Source organism: Chenopodium quinoa, unplaced genomic scaffold, assembly GCF_001683475.1.
Source record: "Chenopodium quinoa cultivar QQ74 unplaced genomic scaffold, ASM168347v1, whole genome shotgun sequence".
NCBI classification, from domain to species: Eukaryota; Viridiplantae; Streptophyta; class Magnoliopsida; order Caryophyllales; family Amaranthaceae; genus Chenopodium; species Chenopodium quinoa.
The window spans coordinates 266,552-273,196 of record NW_018742763.1 but is presented as its reverse complement, the minus strand read 5'-3'; positions in this window follow the sequence as shown (position 1 = coordinate 273,196).

Here is a 6,645-nt window from a genome sequence, read left to right as displayed (position 1 = left end):
TGTTTGAATGTGTTTGACTTTAATTTGATTCAATTTCCTTTGTAGAATGCAATTCACTTTCATTTGATTCAAATAGCTTTGTTTGAATGTGTTTGACTTTCATTTGACTTAAAAAGCTTTGTTTGAATGTGTTTGACTTTGATTTGATTCAATTAGCTTTGAAGAATTCATTTGACTTTTATTTGATTTAAAATCTTTGTTTGAATGTGTTTGACTTTCATTTGATTTAATTAGCTTTGTAGAACACATTTCACTTTTATTTTCAAATAGCTTTGTTTGAATGTATTTGACTTTCATTTTTTCAATTAGCTTTTTAGAATGCATTTCACTTTCATTTGATTTAAATAGCTTTGTTTGAATGTCTTTAACTCACATTTTATTTGTAAAGCTTTGTTTGAATGTGTTTAACTTTCATTTGATTCAATTAGCATTGTTGAATGCATTTGATTTTCATTTGATTCAAAAAGCTTTGTTTGAATATGTTTGACTTTCATTTGATTCAATTAGCCTTGTAGAATGCAATTCACTTTCATTTGATTCAAATAGCTTTGTTTGAATGTGTTTGAATTTCATTTGACTTAAAAAGCTTTGTTTGAATGTGTTTGACTTTGATTTGATTCAATTAGCTTTGAAGAATTCATTTGACTTTTATTTGATTCAAAATCTTTGTTTGAATGTGTTTGACTTTCATTTGATTTAATTAGCTTTGTAGAACGCATTTCACTTTCATTTTCAAATAGCTTTGTTTGAATGTATTATAATTTCATTTAGTTCAAAAAGCTTTGTTTAAAAAGGTTTGACATTTATTTTATTCAATTAGCATTGTTTAATGAGTTTAACTTTCCTTTGATGCAAAAGCTTTATTTCAATGTGTTTGACTTTCATTTGATTCAATTAGCTTTGTTGAATGCATTTCACTTTCATTTGATTTAATTAGCTTTGTTTGAATGTGTTTGACTCACATTTGATTTTAAAAGCTTTGTTACAAATTGTTTGACTTTCATTTGATTCAATTAGCATTGTTGAATGTATTTGACTTTCATTTAATTCAAAAAGCTTTGTTTAATTGTGTTTGACTTTCATTTGATTCAATTAGCCTTGTCAAATGCAATTCACTTTCATTGAATTTATAAAGCTTTGTTTGAATGTGTTTGACTTTCATTTGATTCAATTAGCTTTATAGATTGCATTTCACTTTTATTTGATTCATATAGCTTTGTTTGAATGTGTTTGACTTTTATTTGATTTAAAAAGCTTTGTTTGGATTTGTCTGCCTTTCGTTTGATTCAAAAGCTTTATTTGAATGTGTTTGACTTTCATTTGATTCAATTTGATTTTAAGAATGAATTTGACTTTCATTTGATTCAAAAAGCTTTGTTTGAATGTGCTTTACTTTCATTTAATTCAATTAGATATGTAGAATGCATTTTAATTTCATTTGATTGAAATAGCTTTGTTTGAATGTGTTTGATTTTTATTTGATTTAAAATACTTTGTTTGAATGTGTTTGACCTTCATTTGATTCATTTAGATTTGTGTAATGCATTTCAATTTCATTAGATTTAAAAAGCTTTATTTGAATGTGTATAACTTTCATTTGATTTGATAAGTTTGTTGAATTTATTTGACTTTCATTTGATTTAAAAGCTTTATTTCAATGTGTTTAACTTTCCTTTGTTTCAATTAACTTTGAAGAATGCATTTGACTTTCACTTGATTCAAAAAGCTTTGTCTGAATGTGTTTTACATTCATTTGGTTTAGAAAGCTTTGTTTGAATGTGTTTGACTTTAATTTGATTTAATTTCCTTTGTTGAATGCATTTCACTTTCATTTGATTCAAATAGCTTTGTTGAATGTGTTTGACTTTCATTTGACTTAAAAATGCTTTGTTTGAATGTGTTTGACTTTCATTTGATTCAATTTGCTTTATAGAATGCATTTAACTTTCATTTGATTATAATAGCGTTGTTTGAATGTGTTTGACTTTCATTTGTTTCAATTAGCTTTTTAGAATGCATTTCACTTTCATTTGATTTAAATAGCTTTGTTTAAATGTGATTAACTCACATTTTATTTAAAAAGCTTTGTTTGAAGGTGTTTAACTTTCATTTGATTCAATTAGCATTGTCGAATGAATTTGATTTTCGTTTGATTCAAAAAGCTTTGTTTGAATATGTTTGACTTTCATTTGATTCAATTAGCCTTGTAGAATGCAATTCACTTTCATTTGAGTAAAATCGCTTTGATTGAGTGTGTTTGACTTTCAATTGATTTAAAAAGCTTTGTTTTAATGTGTTTAACTTTCTTTTGATTCAATTAGCATTGTTAAAAGCATTTCACTTTCACTTGATTCAAAAAGCTTTATTTGAATGTGTTTTACATTCATTTGGATTAAAAACCTTTGTTTGAATGTGTTGACTTTAATTTGATTCAATTTCCTTTGTAGAATGCAATTCACTTTCATTTGATTCAAATAGCTTTGTTTGAATGTGTTTGACTTTCATTTGACTTAAAAAGCTTTGTTTGAATGTGTTTGACTTTGATTTGATTCAATTAGCTTTGAAGAATTCATTTGACTTTTATTTGATTTAAAATCTTTGTTTGAATGTGTTTGACTTTCATTTGATTTAATTAGCTTTGTAGAACACATTTCACTTTTATTTTCAAATAGCTTTGTTTGAATGTGTTATAATTTCATTTAATTCAAAAAGCTTTGTTTAAAAAGGTTTGACATTTATTTTATTCAATTAGCATTGTTTAATGAGTTTAACTTTCCTTTGATGCAAAAGCTTTATTTCAATGTGTTTGACTTTCATTTGATTCAATTAGCCTTGTCAAATGCAATTCACTTTCATTGTACTTAAAAAGCTTTGTTTGAATGTGTTTGACTTTCATTTGATTCAATTAGCTTTATAGATTGCATTTCACTTTTATTTGATTCATATAGCTTTGTTTGAATGTGTTTGACTTTTATTTGATTTAAAAAGCTTTGTTTGGATTTGTCTGCCTTTCGTTTGATTCAAAAGCTTTATTTGAATGTGTTTGACTTTCATTTGATTCAATTTGATTTTAAGAATGAATTTGACTTTCATTTGATTCAAAAATCTTTGTTTGAATGTGCTTTACTTTCATTTAATTCAATTAGATATGTAGAATGCATTTTAATTTCATTTGATTGAAATAGCTTTGTTTGAATGTGTTTGATTTTTATTTGATTTAAAAAACTTTGTTTGAATGTGTTTGACCTTCATTTGATTCATTTAGATTTGTGTAATGCATTTAAATTTCATTAGATTTAAAAAGCTTTATTTGAATGTGTATAACTTTCATTTGATTTGATAAGTTTGTTGAATTTATTTGACTTTCATTTGATTCAAAAGCTTTATTTCAATGTGTTTAACTTTCCTTTGTTTCAATTAACTTTGAAGAATGCATTTGACTTTCACTTGATTCAGAAAGCTTTGTCTGAATGTGTTTTACATTCATTTGGTTTAGAAAGCTTTGTTTGAATGTGTTTGACTTTAATTTGATTCAATTTCCTTTGTAGAATGCAATTCGCTTTCATTTGAGTAAAATCGCTTTGATTGAGTGTGTTTGACTTTCAATTGATTTAAAAAGCTTTGTTTTAATGTGTTTAACTTTCTTTTTATTCAATTAGCATTTTTAAAAGCATTTCACTTTCACTTGATTCAAAAAGCTTTATTTGAATGTGTTTTACATTCATTTGGTTTAAAAACCTTTGTTTGAATGTGTTTGACTTTAATTTGATTCAATTTCCTTTGTAGAATGCAATTCACTTTCATTTGATAAAAATAGCTTTGTTTGAATGTGTTTGACTTTCATTTGACTTAAAAAGCTTTGTTTGAATGTGTTTGACTTTGATTTGATTCAATTAGCTTTGAAGAATTCATTTGACTTTTATTTGATTTAAAATCTTTGTTTGAATGTGTTTGACTTTCATTTGATTTAATTAGCTTTGTAGAACGCATTTCACTTTCATTTTCAAATAGCTTTGTTTGAATGTGTTATAATTTCATTTAGTTCAAAAAGCTTTGTTTAAAAAGGTTTGACATTTATTTTATTCAATTAGCATTGTTTAATGAGTTTAACTTTCCTTTGATGCAAAAGCTTTATTTCAATGTGTTTGACTTTCATTTGATTCAATTAGCTTTGTTGAATGCATTTCACTTTCATTTGATTTAATTAGCTTTGTTTGAATGTGTTTGACTCACATTTGATTTTAAAAGCTTTGTTACAAATTGTTTGACTTTCATTTGATTCAATTAGCATTGTTGAATGTATTTGACTTTCATTTAATTCAAAAAGCTTTGTTTAATTGTGTTTGACTTTCATTTGATTCAATTAGCCTTGTCAAATGCAATTCACTTTCATTGAATTTAAAAAGCTTTGTTTGAATGTGTTTGACTTTCATTTGATTCAATTAGCTTTATAGATTGCATTTCACTTTTATTTGATTCATATAGCTTTGTTTGAATGCGTTTGACTTTTATTTGATTTAAAAAGCTTTGTTTGGATTTGTCTGCCTTTCGTTTGATTCAAAAACTTTATTTGAATGTGTTTGACTTTCATTTGATTCAATTTGATTTTAAGAATGAATTTGACTTTCATTTGATTCAAAAAGCTTTGTTTGAATGTGCTTTACTTTCATTTAATTCAATTAGATATGTAGAATGCATTTTAATTTCATTTGATTGAAATAGCTTTGTTTGAATGTGTTTGATTTTTATTTGATTTAAAAAACTTTGTTTGAATGTGTTTGACCTTCATTTGATTCATTTAGATTTGTGTAATGCATTTCAATTTCATTAGATTTAAAAAGCTTTATTTGAATGTGTATAACTTTCATTTGATTTGATAAGTTTGTTGAATTTATTTGACTTTCATTTGATTCAAAAGCTTTATTTCAATGTGTTTAACTTTCCTTTGTTTCAATTAACTTTGAAGAATGCATTTGACTTTCACTTGATTCAGAAAGCTTTGTCTGAATGTGTTTTACATTCATTTGGTTTAGAAAGCTTTGTTTGAATGTGTTTGACTTTAATTTGATTCAATTTCCTTTGTAGAATGCAATTCGCTTTCATTTGAGTAAAATCGCTTTGATTGAGTGTGTTTGACTTTCAATTGATTTAAAAAGCTTTGTTTTAATGTGTTTAGCTTTCTTTTTATTCAATTAGCATTTTTAAAAGCATTTCACTTTCACTTGATTCAAAAAGCTTTATTTGAATGTGTTTTACATTCATTTGGTTTAAAACCCTTTGTTTGAATGTGTTTGACTTTAATTTGATTCAATTTCCTTTGTAGAATGCAATTCACTTTCATTTGATTCAAATAGCTTTGTTTGAATGTGTTTGACTTTCATTTGACTTAAAAAGCTTTGTTTGAATGTGTTTGACTTTGATTTGATTCAATTAGCTTTGAAGAATTCATTTGACTTTTATTTGATTTAAAATCTTTGTTTGAATGTGTTTGACTTTCATTTGATTTAATTAGCTTTGTAGAACGCATTTCACTTTCATTTTCAAATAGCTTTGTTTGAATGTGTTATAATTTCATTTAATTCAAAAAGCTTTGTTTAAAAAGGTTTGACATTTATTTTATTCAATTAGCATTGTTTAATGAGTTTAACTTTCCTTTGATGCAAAAGCTTTATTTCAATGTGTTTGACTTTCATTTGATTCAATTAGCTTTGTTGAATGCATTTCACTTTCATTTGATTTAATTAGCTTTGTTTGAATGTGTTTGACTCACATTTGATTTTAAAAGCTTTGTTACAAATTGTTTGACTTTCATTTGATTCAATTAGCATTGTTGAATGCATTTGACTTTTATTTAATTCAAAAAGCTTTGTTTAATTGTGTTTGACTTTCATTTGATTCAATTAGCCTTGTCAAATGCAATTAACTTTCATTGAATTTAAAAAGCTTTGTTTGAATGTGTTTGACTTTCATTTCATTCAATAAGCTTTATAGATTGCATTTCACTTTTATTTGATTCATATAGCTTTGTTTGAATGCGTTTGACTTTTATTTGATTTAAAAAGCTTTGTTTGGATTTGTCTGCCTTTCGTTTGATTCAAAAGCTTTATTTGAATGTGTTTAACTTTCATTTGATTCAATTTGATTTTAAAATTGAATTTGACTTTCATTTGATTCTAAAAGCTTTGTTTGAATGTGCTTTACTTTCATTTAATTCAATTAGATATGTAGAATGCATTTTAATTTCATTTGATTGAAATAGCTTTGTTTGAATGTGTTTTATTTTTATTTGATTTAAAAAACTTTGTTTGAACGTGTTTGACCTTCATTTGATTCATTTAGATTTGTGTAATGCATTTCAATTTCATTAGATTTAAAAAGCTTTATTTGAATGTGTATAACTTTCATTTGATTTGATAAGTTTGTTGAATTTATTTGACTTTCATTTGATTCAAAAGCTTTATTTCAATGTGTTTAACTTTCCTTTGTTTCAATTAACTTTGAAGAATGCATTTGACTTTCACTTGATTAAAAAAGCTTTGTCTGAATGTGTTTTACATTCATTTGGTTTAGAAAGCTTTGTTTGAATGTGTTTGACTTTATTTGAATCAATTTCCTTTGTAGAATGCATTTCACTTTCATTTGATT